This window comes from Tursiops truncatus, chromosome 18, assembly GCF_011762595.2.
Source record: "Tursiops truncatus isolate mTurTru1 chromosome 18, mTurTru1.mat.Y, whole genome shotgun sequence".
NCBI lineage: Eukaryota > Metazoa > Chordata > Mammalia > Artiodactyla > Delphinidae > Tursiops > Tursiops truncatus.
In genome coordinates, this window is record NC_047051.1 from 5,953,121 (window position 1) to 5,971,694 (window position 18,574).

Consider the following 18,574-nt stretch of genomic DNA (forward strand, 5'->3'; position numbering starts at 1 on the left):
ACACAGTGCAAAACACGCAGCTCAAAGGGGTACTGAAGCTGGGGAACTTATACATCGACTCCCCACGGCCATTGCTTAAGGACTGCTCGGGGGTGGAGAAGGGGAGCCAATTCCTAATTAGCTAATTCCTAATTTCTGTGTGTGTGTCCATAATTGAGGGTGCTTGGGAACGACACCACCCCCCCCATCCAGAGGTGCTCAGTCAGGCGGCTGGAACTTGGTTAGAACAACTGAGAGCGCTTGGTGGCACGGGTGGACCCAGAGTGTTTGCTCTACTGATTTGTTCACTTTACACTCATTACGATACCTACCTACATGTCCTTGTTGTTACACAGTCTTTACCCTTATGAGATTAATTTCTGCACAATATTTCATAATGGAATCATAATCTAACTATCCCTCTAATATTGGATATTTACATTGCTTCAAAATGGAACGAGTTGGCAACAAATAGCTAACTCATTTCTGTCCAAGCTCTAAAGGCTGGAGCTGTATGCCAGGGGATGGAAACATGTGTTCTTAAAGATATTGGAAGGTCTCTAGTCAAACAAGCCAAGCAGAACACCTCAGATGAAGACAGCCAAGAGAATCATGACCAGGTAGCCCAGCAACATGTGCTCTGAATTGGATGTACTGTTATTTAGAGTGACACTTGAATTGTTGGTGTGTGTTCACGTGATAGCTGTACTTTGTTCTTCAAAATGTCTAAAGGTCTACAAATTTTGTATATCGACACTTTGTACCCGGGCCATGATAGTTAGCAAGCACAAAGCTATCAAATCATTTGGTACCAGAAAGTAACATTGAAACAAGAGACCTAGATTCGGCTGTGGTTGGCTGCCATCTTGGGGCGGCCACGTGCATCTCTGTGTTTCACCTGGAAATCAAGGTGTGCAGCAGACACAGTCTGCAGCTTCTCCTACAGCCATATCACCCTCCCCCTTCTTCCTTGCTAACACTACTCTGATTTTATGTAAATGCCAGGTGGAGAGTCCCTCTTCTCAGGGAAATCAGTCCTGACACAACCCCAGGGGAAAGTCATATTTGGTTTGAGTCACTTGCAGTAATTCCTTTCTCCTTAGCCACATACTCACTTTCCCAGCTTCCTCTGAGGTTCGGAAAGGCCAAGTTAAAATAATAATTCATACATGATACAACATTTTCCACGTGCCTTTAGGTACTTTGTGTATATTTAAACTCATTTACTTCTCAAAACAACCCTAGGGGCTAAGCATAGTATTACCATCCTATTTTACCAAGGAGGAAACTGTGCAACAGAGAAGCTAAGTAAATTTCCTAGGGTCACATGGCTAGCAAGGGTTGGAGCAAAGACTCTCACTCAGGCGTGTTTCCAAGATCAATGCTCCTTTGTCATATGGGGAATACCCAGGCTTGTCTTTATGTAACCAGGAGTCCATCCAAGTATATGACTGAAGGAGCAAAGGTTGTCCTGTGGAGACATTGGCTTTCCTGTACCGCCTGCCTCATCACCAGTGATTCCCACAGGAGTTACCTCCTGGCTTTGAATGATCAAAATTCAGAGTTTCTCTTAAAGGCCTCACAATTAATCATAAACATTAGTCAGAATCACCTTACTGAAAGGTAGCAGGTAAGAATGTTTAAATCCCTCTTTTTCCTACCCTTTTGAGGTTAGGTTGTGTAGATTAGACTGCTTGCAGAATTGCTTTCCCTCCAGTTCCTCCCTGTGTCTCACACGAGTCCATGCGCGTGCGCACACACACACACACGCATGCATGCACGGCACCCATATTGGTGGTACTTCAGGACAGGCTCTCCTTCTCTTCCTGCTCTTTCAACTTCCTGTTCAGAGAAACTTTTCCTCACACCTCATCCCAACCTGCTCTCAGCTTTTTAGGTCACTGACTTGTATTTTTTCTTTAGTTTTTCTGTTGACTCTCACTTGTTGGCCCAAGGCACACCACATAATCTTTCAGGAGAGAAGGATGGGCTCTTTTCACAGAGTCCTTATGTTCTGTCTTAGCGACTGGCCAACACTGCTCCCAACTCCACAGGGCCTTTAGGTCCCACCTACCTTGACCCCAACCTCCAAAGTAGCAACTTGAGCTGGACCATCAAAGACTCAGGCAGTAACTTTCTATCTGTCAGTTGTCAGTGACATTGGGCCCTCCAGCAAGCACCACACATCCTTCATCTAGGTCCAGGTTAATAGAAATACAGTCCTGGGAAAAAAAATGATTTGAGGTTTTACTTGAAGAACCATTCTGAGTTCTCTTTGAGAAATCACATAGGATGACAGAGTGGCCAGAACATTGGTTATAGGAAAACATTGTCTCAGTGGTCAAATGGGAGAAGGCTATATCACAGAAACTCTAACCCTCTAGCTTAATCCACCCTGGACATGACCTAGAGCATTCTGAGAAGTCCAGGGAGAAGCCCCGAGAATCATCACGAATTCACGAAGAACAAATCAGGCCAGGCTGACCTTGCCTTCCCTTTTGAGAGGGCTGGTAAATGAGAAAAGCAAATCTTAACCTCAGCTCTCAATACAATCAGTGCAAGGAGGGTGGAGTTATACCTTGCCCTCCAGGGATTAGACATATATTCAGTCTATATCACTCTGTTTCTGGCTCTTAAAATATAAAAGAGGAAGCTTTAAACCAGGCAGTTGTTCCTCTTAAATACTCAGAGGGCTGTTGTGTAGTAAAGGATTAGACATCAGAGGGCAGTACCAGGATGAGGGTGCACAAAACACAGGGAGGCTGTTCTGCACTCCGTATAGGGAAAAATTTTCTCACGCTTAGAATGGGGTTTCTTAAACCTGACTCCTGTACAGACTCCCTCATAGAGAAAAATTATTCTTGAAAATCCCCAGGGTTTACAAATATTTTTTCTATAACTTTTTTTTAATTGAAGTATAGTTGATTTACAATATTATATTAGTTTCAGGTATACAACACAGTGATTCAATATTTTTATAGATTATACTCCATTTAAAGTTATTACAAAACAATGGCTATATTTCTCGGTGCTGTACGATGTATCCCTCGTTGCGTATCTATCTTATACAGAGTAGTTTGTATCTCTCAATTTCCTGCCCCTATCTTGCCTGCCACACCCTCCCCACTGGTAACCACTAGTTCGTTCTCTAGATCTGTGAGTCTGTTTCTGTTTTGTTATATACATTCGTTTGTTTTATTTTTTAGATTCCACATATAAGTGATAACATAGAGCATTTTTCTTTGTCTGACTTACTTCACTAAACATAATACTCTCTAGGTCCATCCACATTGTTGCAAATGGCAGAATTTCATTCTTTTTTTTTTTTTAAAGACTGAGTAACACTCCATTGTATATACGTACATACCACATCTTCATTTGTCTGTTGAGGGACACGTAGGTGGCTTCCATATCTTGGCTATTGTAACTAATGCTACTGTGAACAATGGGGTGCACATATCTTTTCAGATTAGTGTTTTCATCTTCTTCAAACATATACCCAGGAGTGAAATCGCTGGATCATATAGTAGTTCTGTTTTTAGTTTTTTGAGGACCCTCCACACTATTTTCCATAGTGGCTGCTCCAATTTACATTCCCACCACAAAGTACAAGTGTTTCCTTTTCTGCACATGGCTGCCAACGTTTTTTATTTGTGTTTTTTTGATGATGGCCATTCTGACAGGTGTGAGGTGGTACCTCGTGGTGGTTTTGATTTGCATTTCTTTGATGATTAGCGATATTGAGCATCTTTTCATGTGGTTGTTGGCCATCTGTATGTCTTCTTTGGAAAAATGTTTATACAGTTCTTCTGTATAAATGTTTGGAAACTTTGGAAAAATGTTTATACAGTTCTTTTAATCGGGTTGTTTGTTTTTTTTCGATATTGAGTTGTATGTATGAGCTGTTTATATATTTTGGATATTAACCTTTTATTAGTCATATCATTTGCAACTATTTTCTCTATAGCATTTCTTAATTATGGGGCGTACAACTAGGTATAAGTCCTTATGCCTACGGTTATACAAATCTGGAAATTAAGTTAACAAACCACATTTACAAATGTATAAATGAGAAGCAAACAAACTACAATATCAACAATATTGAAATAGCCTTATTTTAATGTGAGAGATGATATCATTTGCCGAAACAAAATCACCCTTCAGGACACGAATACGGTACCAATGATGGCTTTTGTCTTGGGGAGGTGTAGACCACTGCATAATTTGTGATAACACAAACCAAACACATTTCTTTTTCTGAACCACAGACAAACCTTCATTTATGAGGCATACTATGATGTCACTTTTCTTCACTAAAATTAACATCATTTGTTGCCTGTCAGTCCAACTCTGTTCTTTACTTATTCGTCCCAAACAATTAAAGTAGAACTAGTCCCATAACACATAAACAAAAGTATGATTGAAAATATCTCTGGTGGTCCTCAGATAAAAAGTGGTCATTGCATTTGTCAAAACCCCTACGGGTAAGGGAGGGATGGATTAGGAGTTTGGGATTAGCAGATGCAAACTATTATACAGAGAATGGATAAGCAACAAGGTCTTACTGTACAGCACAGGGAACTATATTCAATATCCTATGATAAGCCATAATGGAAAAGAATATGAAAAAGAATGTATATGTATAACTGAATCACTTTACTGTAGAGTGGAAGTTAACACAACATTGTAAATCAACTATACTTCAATAAAATAAAATTTAAAAAGTAAAATCCCTAGAATGTACAACACAAAAAATGAACCCTAGCAGTAAAGTATGGACTTTAATTAATAATAATGTATTGATATTGGCTCATCAACTGTAACGAACATGCTACACTGATATAAGATATTAATCATAGGGAAATTGGAGGTGGAGGGGTTAGGGGGTATGAGGTATGTCTAAACTTTTCACTCAATTTCTCTGTAAACCTAAAGGAGCTCATAAACAGAAAGTTTACTAATGAGAAAAAAGTGGTCACGGTGGCATGTTTACATATTAATTCTCTTTCAATTGTTGTCCAAATAAAACAACAAAAATTTGCAGATCTTGTTTAGAACACTTAGACCTCCAAAAATATGTCTGTGCGTTCTAGGTTCCTCACCATGGTTCAAAAAGTGCTGAAATCGGGGGTTTAGGAATGGAATGGGGTATTCTGAAAAGTTGCTAGAGCTCTTTCTTCAAAGTGTTCCAGAAAATGCCTGCAAGGTCACCTTTCAAAGACGTTCTTCTGGGGATATTTGCTTTGGGAGAGAGGTCGGAACACATGATCTCTAATTCCAAGATTATATAATTCCAGTTTTTATGAAGATTTAACCCCGAATTAATTTGCTTTTAGCTCTGCTTTTCACAGACTTCAGTGACCCAATGCCAGAGCTATAATATGCTTGAACCTGCAGCTTTCTAAGTCTTTCTCCTAATTCCCACAACCCTGTCGAAATAGCAGCAATTTCATTTAGGCCATCCAGTTGTCAACTTTTGGTCCTGGGAAAGAAAAACTAATAAAACCCACTTCATTCCAGCAAACCCAGATCACATTCCTTTCCGATGGCCTACCGCATTCCACTCCGAGCTAAGTACCATAGTTCTAGTTCTGCTTGACAACTTCGAGCAATTCATTTCCTAACTGTTCTCTTAGAGAAACCCTAGAAAACCTTTTTATTTCATGATTCCCTATGGAAAATATTTCCTTCCATGAATCTGAGGCTAGGATAGATCTGTAAAGGACTCCTGTAATTCTAAACTTTTTTAAAAAAAATCCACTTTTTATACTTTATTGAATTCACACGTGTACATCTTTGTTGAGTTTTAGCAAACGGCATTGGCATATTAGAAGTTGTAACATCATGGGCGCTGAGTAAGTAAAAACCCTTCTGCAAAGTGTTCATCGGGTCTGAATATTTAATTTCACTTGGGGTAGAATAGTTTTCCATTTGAAAGTAAGGAAGCTGGATCCTAGTCATAAAAGTGGGTGTCTAAGGGAGGAGTAGACACCCAGGTTTTCTGGTTCCCATCTGTCTCTCTCTCCCCTGCCCCATTACATCAGAGTTCTCACACTTCTGATTTGGGACTGCCAGAGAGGATGGCTGGCTGAGAGGCACGGCTTTTCATCGCCACCTACCGTCTACTCCAAGAACTGCATTAATATTTCAGACATCCCAGTCCCAAATCCATGAGTGGAGACAACTCTCCCAACCGCAGAAAGAAGAAATGTATTGGAATAGAAAGAAAGAATAAAATGCAAGAGCAAGTGAACAAAGATTCTGGGGAATCTGAAAAATGAGGCACCAAGGAAAACCTGTCTCTATCTCTATTTTGATACTTCCAAAAGGGAACCCTTATTTATAAAAGGTTACAATCAAACTCGAATAGGTTGGAATAAGGTGATGTTTCCAGTGCAATAAGATCTAGTAATTATTCTCACATTGACTTAAAAGCAGTTATTTGATAACATATTTATTGAGCGATGTAAACACCCCTGTTTTTATAATTGCTATCCCTGTGTGTTCCTTGTCCGAAAGCTATTACAAGGTTAGCATCAAGATATTTTTGAACACAGTAACAATCTAAAAAAAGACAAAACATGCCTCCCTGATGTGTTGACATTCTTCTTTTTTCACTTCAGTGGTCATTTTTTTTTCAAACTTTCACCAGTTTCAGGAAAGGGTGGGTTAGAGTCAGGGGCTTCCTGAAACTTTTCAGAACAAGAATTCTAATTCAGTGTGTTTAGAGGGGCCCCCTGAGAACCGTGTTTTGGAACATACCAACCCCATGTGGTATTATCTTTGCCAATTTTGCAGTTTCGTGTGAGATTTATTTTTAATCTTTAACAAAGCATGCCCGTGTTTATCTTATGAAAAAGTGTAATCGTTTAAAACAAAACTTTTAAAAATAATTAAATATACAATGAATGCTGAAACATAAAAGTCAGACAGAATGTTACCTTAACAAGAAAGAGCTTCCTAAAGATCAAAGGATTGTTGTTTGTTCTATTTGCTAAAGACAAGTAACAAGTACTTTCACTTTAAGGGATTCGGTGGCTATTTGAAGGAGGCTAGGAGAAGTCTCCATTGCCCGACCCCAACAAGATAAACGCTTCCCACCCCTCACATTCACAGAGCTGGAAAATTTACTTATTGACGCTAAAAATATATACTTCGTGTTTAGAATGGAATGCTGAGATTTGATTGAAGGCAGTACATGAATCAAGCCAATGGCATTTTGGGGGCACGTCTTTCAATCTTATTTAAAATTATGGGGGAGAGACAATACTTTGGGCTTTCCTTTATTTTGTGTATGGGCAATATGTAATCAGTGCAGCACTGAGTAGGAATTAATTGAATGGGCTTCTGTACCCATCATGGAATGCAGCTGCTTCCAAGTTCAATGCACCTCTCCTGTTGTGTTGATTCGATGCTACCTTTAATAAAGAAGGGAAGAAATGGGCTTTTAGAGCATGAAAGCCCCTTTTTCCTAAGTACCTACGGATCTGGGTTTTCTTTAAGTCAGTAATACTAGTTAAGTCACTTATGGACCGACATGTCAGAATAGGATAAGATGGAAATACACTCTCAGTTCACTTGGGGGTGGCCGGTAAGAGATGAGTGTGTATAATGGTGGTCCCTACTTTTATGAGGCCATTGTCATCAGCCGAAGCAACTTTAGATGGTGCAACATCAGGCTGTTTCCAATCTGCAGCTCTCAGGTGAGCCCTACCAAATGCTGCAAAAATACTCAAAGAGAAACGACGGTTCTTCTCATTTATCTCCTGTGTGTCCTCTCCAAAGAGCTTCAAAATATGCTCGCTATTTTTTATGAAAGCTTTCAACTGATATTTATTTTGCATGTGGCTAGATGGTGACTTCTGTTTTTTTATGGCATTGTGGCTGAATTTTCTACCCAGGAAGTAGAGCAAAATGCTAAGAACTTGAGCTCTAGAGCCTGACAAACTGATTCTGTCACCGGCTTAGGAGATCTGGGCAATGAAGTTTTCTAAGCCGTAATTTGCTCATTTGCAAAATGGCAAATGTTAACAGGAATGAACTTGAAAGGTTTGAACATAGGTCGGGGGCTCAGCACAGGGCCTGGCATTCTGTGGTAACTGTTGTTATAATCACTTGTAAGTGATTTAGGGGTCGTGTCCAAGACCCTAAATCACTTACAAGAAGCCTAAAAGATGTTAGAAGTAGTTGAGGGAAATCCCACACCACCTCTCTTTTTACCTCGGTTCCTTTCTGCGATAGTCTCACTGAACGATCTGGAAGTTCTTAGTAGAGTGCTCCTCAGGGGGCAGTCCACAGCCTCATGCTGCGAGGGGTCAAAGGAAGAAGGTCCTGCAGGGAAGAGAGTGACCCCGACAAATGCAGACATGACAGAACATTCATACTGAAGAGGGTTTTGCTGGTCCAATCATTCTTCAGAACCCTACCTGGGACTGAATTTAACTGCAGTGTGTGATAAATATCCCATGACTCTGGGAAATCTTACAGAAAACAAACAAACAAAAAAACCCTCTCATGGTTGGGAGAGCAGTAATGCAAATATTCCGAACACCAGACACTCCCCAAATCATGGTTTAGGAATGCGATGAATCAGCAAATTACTTTGTTTTGCTTAGTTTACTTTAATGGGCGGCATTATGGCAGAATGGTGAAGTCAGGAAGCTCGGTTGTTATTGTTGTTTTAAAAATTACTTCGTGGTATTGTTATTAGTAATTGTTTGTGATTGCTGATTGACAGTTTGTAATTACAAACCCATCAGAACAGCTGGAAAGGTAGTTCATATCTATGAGAGATAATGTTTTAAAAGTATTGAAGACAGGGCAGGGGACTAGTTATTTTAAAAGGGAGGAAATAGGATAAATTATTTGGGGTAGACTAATTCTGTTATATCAGGTTTCCAAGAGAGTTGTTTTTGGTTTGCAGAAAGACTTGAGCTTGGATCCTATCTATTAAATATGTTTCATACATAGTTTTCTATTTAGTTTCCAGTTGACTGAATAAGTGATTTTTTAAAACCCTTCCTTTCATCCACAGCATGATTAACCTTAATATTTGGACTAAGTCTACAATGCTTTTCCTCAAGTTGATTTCATAGTTCCTTTGCAATTCTGGATTCGGAAAAGCTTTGGCCTGAGTATGGCTGACTCAGTGAAGGTAGACTGTGCTATGAGATGGCCCTGCTGTATCTTTATTGGAATGCTTTTCATAGTCACATCCTGATCTGCAAATTATTGGTGAGTAGACACTTGTAGCCCCAATTCCATAACTCTACCACAAAAATAGAATTTCAGACTCTGTCAATATGAACATTATCTAGATAAAACTATATCTAGGTCTTCCCTGACAAGTTTTATGATTCAGTGCTTTGTTTCTATATACTAAAGTTAGAAACTCAGAGTGACTCACTTTTCTTTTTTGCATGCATCTAAGTGAACAAGGAAGTGAGACTGCTTCTGGTGTTGCTTTCTTTAAAAGAAATAAAAAAAGACATGCTCGTTCTCAAGTATCCTTTTTAGGTCAGCAATTTTGAAGTGCAAGACTTATTGGTATCCAAGCGGAAAGGGCTGATGCCCTGATTTATCACGACTCCCTCTGAGTGGAGTTCTTCCATGGCTGGAGAAAGGAAGGCATTTGTTGTACTAATACTGAATCTGCTTCCTGTGTAAAATAACCTTTAACTCTGCGGAGATCCCCCATTTTAATGACCAGGACATAGTGGAAATAGAAGGAAATCCAAATACCCCACTGGCAGCCCTTCTCTTCCCCAGCAGGTCAAGCTGCAACCCTCCTCAGGACAGAAATGGTTGCTTGGGGAGGGTTCGGCTGGGCTGCTGTTTCTTCTATTTTAAGATATGACCATTTTGATTGTTTAAAGATGTGTATGACACTCTGACCCATTAAGAAGCCTGGGCTCTGTCGATCAGGGATCATGAGGTGGGTGGGCCTGGAGAATCCGGGAGGGAATCTTGTCAACTATAGGAGCAGCTCTCAAACCCCAAGCCAGACTGCAGCTTCATATCTTCATTACAGAAACACGACTGAGTCTATGGTGACTGCCATGACCATCGGAACTTCTCTTTCTGTGTAGAACCTGAAGTGGGATTCCCTACACTGAACGAGGTGAAAACCCGGCAGTGTTCAACTAGAGAAACAAGCTTTTCAAGTATATTTGAATTTTTGCAGTAAAGTAGCCCAGCTCTTTAGATTCTGGGAGAGTATGCCTGCGTGATGGGGAAAGGTTAATACATGCTTTCAGAGCTTCCCTGGAGCGCGGGCACTACGTGTCCTACTGCAGTACACAATCACGTTCTGTCTCAGGAAACCACACATGAATAATGCGGTCGGTATTCCCAGAATGCAGTTAGCACTGGATGAACAGGAGAGCTTCCCACAGGTCAATCAATGGCATCTCTGCTTCCAGCTCACTTGCAGATTGCTCCTTCTCAGAAGACATGTCTACTTTCTAAAAGACAGCTGAGCTGATTGGGAGAGAGAAGAAGAGTAAAGGGGACCAGATGTTTTGATCTCTCTTTCATCCTCTATCTCACTCTCTCCTTCCTCCTCATCCCCACTTACACCTGCAACTCCCTCAAGCCAGATCTTCTGATTAATCTGGATTTTCATCTGTTTTGCCTCTTCCTCCCTAAGAATGAATGGTTTGTCTCAATGAGTACAGACGAAACCTGATGAAATAGGAGTCATGTATTTCACACGTCTTAGACTGCATTTCTGGTTCCTAAAACTCCAGCTAAGTCTGACAAGCTATGGTGTAGTAGAAGAAACACTGACTGGTACTTTAGCAGGTTATTTGATATTAGTTTGTCTTTTTTTAAAAATTGATCTGTAGGTCAGCTATAGGTTTTTGATGAAAAATTCTTAAATATAATCAAATTTATCAATATTTTCAGAAATTTTCAAAGACAAAACACAGATTTCTCCACGTACATGATCCAAAGTGATCAGTAGTCATTTGAAAACTGTTACTGAGCACTTACTCTGTTACAATGTTTGTAGCACTTCACAGGAGAAATAAAGGATCATGTTTTAAGATTAATTTTGAATGTAACAGAATACCTGACTAAAGAGTATACATTAAGTAAAAAGGCAATTATTTTCCTACTATAGCATGAAGCCTAGAGATAGGCAATTCAGTGCTCAGTGAGGTTATCAAGGACATGGATTCTTTCTCTTCAATTTCTCCATTCTTGTGTTTGTAACCTCATAATTTGAAGATGATTCTCACAGCTCCAGATCTCATAACTGTGTTCAAAGGAGGTGGTGGCAGTGGGCGGAAGGATAGGCAAAGGTAAATGTGACTCTTTTTGAGTGTCTCCCCTGTTTTAGCATAGAAATATGCCTAACAAATTTCAGGCAGGATATATAAAAAGGCTTTCATACCAAGACACATTGTGGTCAAATGCAGACAAAGGGAAAATCTTAAAAGCAGTGAGAGAGAGAAATACAGACTATTCACAGGGGAATAACAGACTTTGGGCATACTTATCAAAAGCAATATGGATTCCAGAAAGTAGTGAAATAATATCTTCAAAATGCAGAGTGACAATAACTGACAACCTAACTTTCTATACCCAGCAAAACTATCTTTCAAGAATGAGGGCAGGGCTTCCCTGGTGGCGCAGTGGTTAAGATCCGCCTGCCAGTGCAGGGGACACAGGTTCGAGCCCTGGTCCGGGAAGATCCCACATGCCGCGGAGCAACTAAGCCCGTGCACCACAACTACTGAGCCTGCGCTCCAGAGCCCGTGAGCCACAACTACTGAAGCCCATGCGCCTATAGCCCGTGCTCCGCAACAAGAGAAGACACTGCAATGAGAAGCCTGCGCACTGCAACGAAGAGTAGCCCCCGCTCGACACAACTAGAGAAAGCCTGCGTGCAGCAACGAAGACCCAGTGCAGCCAAAAATAAACTAAAAAAAAAAAGACCCAATGCAGCCATAAATAAATAAATAAATTTATTAAAAAAAAAAATGAGGGCAAAATAAAAACATTTTTTTACAAACTACAAAATGAGAATTTACTATCACTCACCAGAGAAATTTCTATAGGATGTATGTCAGGATGAAGAAAACTCATCCCAGAAAGAAGGTCAGAGATCCAAAATAGCAAAGAAAATGATGAATACATGGGTAAATCTAAACAATCACTGGCTGTGTTAAATAACAGTAATAATAACTTAATTATGGGGTTAAGAAATAATATAGAATCAAAATGCTAGTAAAAAAATGGCATATAAGTAGGAAGGAGATAATAGAAATAAGGCATTCAAACGGCTGTACTTTGCTCAAGAGGGTAAAACACTAACTTAAGACATTAAATTACACATTTGATTAGTCATACACTTTACTTAATTACACATACACATATGTATATTAAAAAGTCTAGGACATCCCGTAAAATATAAAAAAACCAAAGGTATAAGTGCTAAACAAATAAAGGGAAAAACAGATTAAGAGAAAACAGATAAGACAAAAATAAAACATGAAACTTAATCCAAAAAAGAATTCAAGGAGATAAAAAAAGAATATAGAAAAAGTAGAACAGAATTCATAAAATATGGTAGAAATGGAATCCAAATATATTAAAATAAGAATAAGGGTAAGTGGACCAAATTTTTTATCAGATTGGATAAAAAGCAAGATCTTGCTACATGTTGTTTATGAGAGAGACATAAAACAAATAAGTTCACAAACGAGTTGAAAGTAAAAAGATAGAAAGACATTTAATAAATACTGACCAAAAGAAAATGTGTGTGAATATATTATCAGATAAGTAAAAAATACCTTAAGGTAAAAAGCAATACTAGAGATAGAGGTTCATTACCTATTGAGGAAGGTCCAGTTCATTAGGGAGATGGAAACAATTCTACACTTGCATACTTCTAATAGCATAGCTTCAAAAAATATCTAGCAAAAAATGACAAAACAAGAAAAAGAAACGGACAAATACACCATTACTGAGGTAGAATTTAACAAGTCTTTGTCAGAAGTTGACAAGATAAAAATATCAGTAAGAATATGAATGATTTGACCATCACGAGAAACAAACCAGGTCTAATGAACATATGCAGATGCCTGTACCCAGTAACTAGAGAATACACTTCTGTTCACAGGAACAATTATAAAAACTGACAATATACTAGCACAGAGAAAATCTCAACGAATGTCAAAGAATCACTATCTCATAGACCACGGTCTCTGACCATTACACAATTAATAACAAAAACAAAAACACTTGGAAATTTAAAAGCACAAATCTAAATTGTTCATGGGACAAAAGAAAAAGCAAAGGGAAATTAGAAAATACTTAGAACCAACAATAATGATTATATAGGAAAGCTTGTGAGATACAGCTCAAGTGGTAGATGGAGGAGGTGAATAGCTTTATAATACTTACATTAATAAAAAAGTTGAAATTACAAAAAGAACCCCCCAAATCTAAATAGAATTGAATAAAGGAAATGATTAAAAATAAGAGCAAAAATTAACAAAACAGAAAACACATTCAATAGAAAGGATCAACAAAGCAAAATGTTGGCTCATTGACAAAATTTTAATAAAACTGACAAACCTTTAGCAAATTAATGAAGAAAGAGAAAAAGCAGGTAAAATTTTAAGAATGGAAAAGGAAGTCAAAAATATAACAGAAATTACCCAGATAAAACATTACAAGCAATTTAGCAATAAATCTTAAAACTTAAGTAAAATGGAGAAATTCCTGGCAACATAAATTTAAAAAACTGACTTAAGAAGAAACTTTAAATCTGAAATTTAAAATATAAGGGCTGACACTTAGCTTATATGCAACTGTATGATCATACAGTTTGCTTAGGGCCAGGGTCATTTCTGATTGATTAGTGCAACCATCCTAATTGGTTAAGTAATTTGATTACCACCTAGCCTATAATCATTCATAAAATTTTATCAGTAGTTAAAATTTTTCCCACAGAGAAAATTTTTCCCACACCAGGGCCAGGCAGTTTTATAGGCAGACGTACCAAGATTCGAGGAATGGATAAATCCAATCTTAAACTCTTTCGGAGAATATAAAAGGAGGAACATCTCCTAACTAATTTTATGAGTCTAGTATAACTTTATACAAAAACAGACAAGAAAAAAGTTACAGTCCAACTTCATTCTTGATCATGGATGCAAAAATATTAAACAAAACATTAGCAACTATATATATAAGAAAATAATGATCAGTTGGGTTTATTTCGAGGATGGAAAATTGTTGCACCATTAGAGAATTTATTAATGTAATTTACCATATTAACAGATTAAAAGAGGAGAACAACAAGGTCATTTCAAAAGAGGTTAAAAAAAGCATTCAAAAAAAATTTTACAAGGCATTTATAATAGAAACAAATGGAAAACTCATAGCTAAAAAGGAATAGAACATCCTTAGCCTACCTAACAAAGGATATCTGCAAAAACATCTCCAGCAAATATAATACTCCACAGTAAAAACGTTAAAAGCATTTCCTTTAAAAATAAGGACTAAGACAAGGAGATAAGCTATTACCATTCCTGACAACTTTGTGCTGGAGTTCTAGTCACTGCAGAGCATCAAGAAAAATAACAAAGGGGTATTAAGGACTGGAAAGGAAGAAACCAAATTAGCATTATTTACAAGTTAAATGACTGCCTATGTAGAAAACTCAAAGAATCTTATTTCTTATAAGAAATAAGAAAATTTATCAAGGTTGCTAGATATAGGGTCAAAGGCAAAAGTTAATTGCATTTCTTTGCATTTCTATATACCAGCAAAATAGCTGCAACTTTTAACTTTAGAAGGATACCATTTACAATAGCACAAAAAATAAGATATCTAGGAATAAATCCAACACAAATATTTAAGAAACTTCACGTTGAATGCTATAAAATCTTATGGAAGTATATGTAAAAACACCTAAGTAAATGAAGAATATACTGTATGAATGGAGAAGTTCCATCTTTTCCATTAAAGTTGTCAATCTTCCCCGAACTCTAAAGATTCAATAAAAATCCAAATAACCTCTTTAACTAACTCAACTTTAAATGAAAGAGCAAAGTGCCAAAGATAGACAAGTTACTTCTAAAGAAGGAAGTAGCAAGTCTTGTCCTATCATAGATCAAGACATATCATAAAGCTATCGTTGGGACTTCCCTAGCGGTGCAGCGGTTAGGAATCCGCCTGCCAATGCAGGGGACATGGGTTCGATCCCTGGTCCAGGAAGATCCCACATGCCGTGGAGCAACTGAGCCCATGCGCCACCAACTATTGAGCCTGCGCTCTAGAGCCCACGAGCCACAACTACTGAGCCTGGGCACCACACCTACTGAAGCCCGCACGCCTAGAGCCCGTGCTCCGCAACAAGAGAAGCCACCACAATGAGAAGCCCGCGCACCGCAACGAAGAGTAGCCCCCACTCACCGCAACTAGAGAAAGCCTGTGCGCAGCAACGAAGACCCAACGCAGCCAAAAATAAATAAATAAATAAAATTAATTAATTAATTTTTTAAAAAGCTATAGTTAAGACAATACAGAACTTGCAGAGATAGACAAACTAACAAATAGAACAGAAAAGAGAAACCAGAAACCCAGAAACAGATATTTGGCAAAGCTAGCATTGCAGATGAGTGGAGAAAATGATGGATTTCTCAATATGAAAAGAGCTGGGATAATACATAAGGGGAAAATAAAAGAAATTAGATCCTTATCTCACCCAATATGTGTTATGTATATTTCTGTATGTGTATACAATTACAGTTACATTAGGGACATGTAAAAAAAATGTGAAAGGTAACTCTGAAAATTTCTGAAGGAAAATATTGATAAGTTTAATTATATTTAAGAATGTTTATCAAAAACCTACAGCTGACCTACAGATCAATAAAAAAAGACAAACTAAACAGACAAATGAGCAGAAGATGTGAACAGGCATTTCATAGGAAAGAAAACATGAACTGGCCAATAATGTGAAAATACACTCAATTTCAAAAGTAGATATGAAAATGAAAATTATAACCACAATGAGATATAATTTTGTACCCAACAGACTGAGAAAAATGCAAAAGTTGATTAAGACCAAATACTGGCAAGAATGTGGAGAAACAGAAAGTTTATTAGCTGGAATGTAAATTACTTCAACCAGTTTGGTTAACATTTTGGTATTATCTAGTAGCTGTAAGTCTACAATGTAGCAATTCAGCTCCTGGTAGAGAAACTCTTGCACCAACAGACTTGTACAAAAAAATTATATTACCACTATTTATATTAGCAAAAAGTGGAAATAATCCAATGAACCAGTAGAACAGAGTTTTTAAAATGGTGTGTCTATACAATGAAATATTATACAATAATAAAAATGAATCAACTGTATATCAACATGGATGTATTCCAAAAACACTGCTGAGTAAAAACTGGAAGTCTCGGATGAATGATGAATATACCTTATGATTTTGTTATTACAAGGGTTAAAAACAGGCAAAACAAAATAATACATTTAAGTTACAGAGAAATTGAGTACAACTATAAATATAAGGGGATGATTTAAAACTTCTTTTTCATACATCAGGACCAGATAGTTCAAAGTTTTAAAAATTATTCTAAACCATAGAAAAAGACCTGAAAGCTAAACATTTGATTGCATAAAGCCAGCAAAATCTTAATCTGATTTTTTAAAAAACAGTACAATGAACGAAAATATAGAATGACCTCACTTAAGATTACTAGTGCAAAAATTCTGAATAAAATCTTAGGAAATAGAGTATTTTGGAATAACAAAAGAAAAATGTATTACAACCAAGTAGGGTTATTCCAGGGATACAGGGCTGGTTCAATATTAAGAAATCTGTCAACATAATTCATTGTACCAGCAAATTAATGGAGAAAATGCTTATATAAATAGATGATTAAAAGCCATCTGAAAAAGGTGAGCAGTCATTCCAAATATAAACTCTACCTAAAATCTTTTTAGAAGATGTACTACTAGCATAGGCTAGCTTATCTCACAAAGAGCCTCAAACCTCAGTGGCTTCACATAATAAATTATTTCTCATCATATCATAATCCAGTGTGGGTCAGCAATGCAGCTCTCCTACAGACAGTTATTCAGAGACCCAGGATATTTCCATCAGTGGCTCTGCCATCTTCGAGGACCTCAGAATTCTCCACCAAGTCCTTTGCATCTGAATGGCAGAGAAGGGAAGACAGAGTGGAGAACCACATGGCAGGCTGAGGTAAGACCGGAAGTGTGGTAAATCTTTTCCACCCACATTCTTTTGACCAAAATTCAGTTAGACAGACCTGAATCATAATACGCACTATCACCATTATTTACACCATTATTTACTCGTTTTGGAGGTTGTAACAAGTCCAGTAAGAAAAGGAAACAACATAAATTTGAAAAAGAGATTAAATTATCTTTTGCTGATAACCTATTTAGAGACTGCAAGATAATGCTTTTAAAAAGAGCATACTACATTAGAATGGGTATCATCAGAAAATCTACAAACAACAAATGCTGGAGAGGGTGTGGAGAAAAGGGAGCCTTCTTGCACTGTTGGTGGGAATGTAAATTGATACAGCCACTATGGCGAACAGTATGGAGGTTCCTTAAAAAACTAAAAATAGAATTACCATATGACCCAGCAATCCCACTACTGGGCATACACCCAGAGAAAACCATAATTCAAGAAGACACATGCACCCCAATGTTCATTGCAGCACTATTTACAGTAGCCAGGTCATGGAAACAACCTAAATCCCATCGACAGATGAATGGATAAAGAAGATGTGGTACATATATACAATGGAATATTACTCAGCCATAAAAAGGAACGAAATTGGGTCATTTGCAGAGACGTGGATGGACCTAGAGACTGTCATACAGAGTGAAGTAAGTCAGAAAGAGAAAAACAAATATCATATATTAACGCATATATGTGGAATCTAGAATAATGGTACAGTTGAACCGGTTTGCAAGGCAGAAATAGAGACACAGATGTAGAGAAGAAACATATGGACACCAAGGGGGGAAAGCAGCGGGTGGTGGGGGGGTGGTGGTGGGATGCATTGGGAGACTGGGATTGACATGTACACACCAATATGTATAAAATAGTTAACTAATAAGAATCTGCTGTATAAAAAAATAAAATTATTAAAAAGTTTTTTTAAAAAGAGCATACTACAAAAAATTTTTTAAAAAGAAAACAAAAAGGGACTTCCCTGGCAGTCCAGTGGTTAAGACTCCTCCCCACCTCCAATGCAGGGGTTGTGGGTTCGATTTCTGATTGGGGAACTAAGATCTCACATGCCACGGGGCACGGCCAAACAAACAAAGAAAAAAAAGCATACGAGAATTAATAAGATAATTCAGTAATGTGGCTGGACACAAGATAAATAAAACAGACAGAGACACATACATATACAAATTAGTACCTGCATGCATAGAAATATAGTACAAAGAGTACAGAAGCTCTCTTAATTCACTTCTCTTTAAATGACCCTTGGGACTTATGAGGCTCTCAATTTCATCTGTAAAACCTACAGATTATTAGCTACAGCAAGATAAATGTTCTCACCTTGTGAAATA

At 37.8% G+C, this 18,574-nt stretch overlaps 1 long non-coding RNA gene across 1 annotated transcript in view; it reads right to left on the reverse strand.

Annotated features, from left to right (window-relative positions):
- LOC109550253 (uncharacterized) overlaps window positions 1-18,574 on the reverse strand; it is a 44,936-nt gene that overhangs the window by 16,708 nt on the left and 9,654 nt on the right. The window contains exons 3-6 of the long non-coding RNA XR_012327542.1: window positions 10,308-17,168; window positions 8,200-8,310; window positions 7,333-7,397; window positions 2,054-2,201 (exon numbers count right to left, since the gene is read on the reverse strand). This is a non-coding gene — a long non-coding RNA (uncharacterized lncRNA). The remainder of the gene's footprint in view (window positions 1-2,053; window positions 2,202-7,332; window positions 7,398-8,199; window positions 8,311-10,307; window positions 17,169-18,574) is intronic.